Source organism: Eutrema salsugineum, unplaced genomic scaffold (assembly GCF_000478725.1).
Source record: "Eutrema salsugineum unplaced genomic scaffold, Eutsalg1_0 scaffold_14, whole genome shotgun sequence".
In the NCBI taxonomy this organism is placed as follows: Eukaryota; Viridiplantae; Streptophyta; class Magnoliopsida; order Brassicales; family Brassicaceae; genus Eutrema; species Eutrema salsugineum.
The window spans coordinates 494,286-495,514 of NW_006256877.1; the positions used below are offsets into that span (position 1 = coordinate 494,286).

The 1,229-nt window shown below is 41.0% G+C and overlaps 1 non-coding gene across 1 annotated transcript; it reads right to left on the minus strand.

Moving 5' to 3' along the window:
- Positions 1-301: 301 nt before the first annotated feature.
- LOC112088666 lies at positions 302-407 on the minus strand. Its single transcript, XR_002900611.1, has one exon. It is a non-coding gene; the product is annotated as a small nucleolar RNA R71 (small nucleolar RNA).
- Positions 408-1,229: the final 822 nt, after the last annotated feature.

A 1,229-nucleotide genomic window follows, 5' to 3' on the forward strand; every position in this document is an offset into this window, starting at 1 on the left:
CCAATTGAAGCTGAGGCCTATGAGATCAAAGCAAGCTTGGTTAGGTTGATTCAAGACTCTAAGTTCTTGGGGTTAGGAATGGAGAACCCATATGATCATTTGGACTCCTTTGAGAGGTTGTGTGACACATTTAGAACTGGAGGAGTGCCCCAAGACAGTATCAAGCTCATCTTGTTCCCATTTTCACTTGCGGAAAAGGCAAGCAAATGGTAAAGAGCATTACCATCTCACTTGGTCAATTCTTGGGATGACTGCAAGATGATCTTCCTTCAAAGGTTTTACCCTATACAAAGAACTGTTCAAGCTAGGAAAGACATCTTGAGCTTCAAACAAGGAACCCATGAGAACTTTGATGAAGCATGGGAGAGACTTAAAGGATACACTAGAGAATGTCCTCATCATGGGTTCAAACAAGAAGCTATCCTTAGTATCTTCTACTGGGGAGTTGATATAGAGCATAAATGGACATTGGATGTAGCTAGCATGCGTTTTGAAAATCTTACCATAGAACAAGGAGAGCTACTTGTTGAGAATTTGGCCAAGAGTAATGAAAGATACAAGGAGCTTGATATTGAAGCTTGTAAAGATGGTCAAGGTGAGGTGGAGCTCTGTTTTCAGCAAGAGTTTGTTCCACAAGGGCAAGTTGCTTCAAAGCCTCAAGAAATGGAGTTGAACAGCATGTTCCAACAACTTCTCAAGGGACAAGATGAGATCACCAGAAGAGTGAAGAGTTCTTACAATGATCTCCACAACAAAATAGAGAGTTTAACCTCTCAAGTGAATCACATGGAGATCAAAGATCATGAAGCTGCTATAAATGAGATAGAACGTCTGCTCTATAGTCCACAACAAGACATTGCTCTTAAAGGTCTTTCTTCACAAGACAATGAGGACATTGAGCAACTCAGTAGGGAGGTGACCCTTGAAACTGAAGTTTTTGCTATAAAAGACGTCCATGGATCTTCTAGAAACAAGGTTCAGATTGTTGCTGAAGAGAAGGCCAAGCAAAAGCTCAAGAAGGAAGAAAAATCTATTGAGCGTCCAGCCTATGTGCCTCCAAGTCTCTGTGATGAGTTTCAACACTTTGAGATGAAGTATGTGGGGAATTGTGGAATGAAAGAGAAGGATCAGCCTCTTAGAGCTTGTGAGAAAAAGAAAGAACGCCAAAGAAAGCTTGATCTTGAGTTCATTGATGGTGAGAAGTTCTTTAGTGATGATGAGGATTGCTT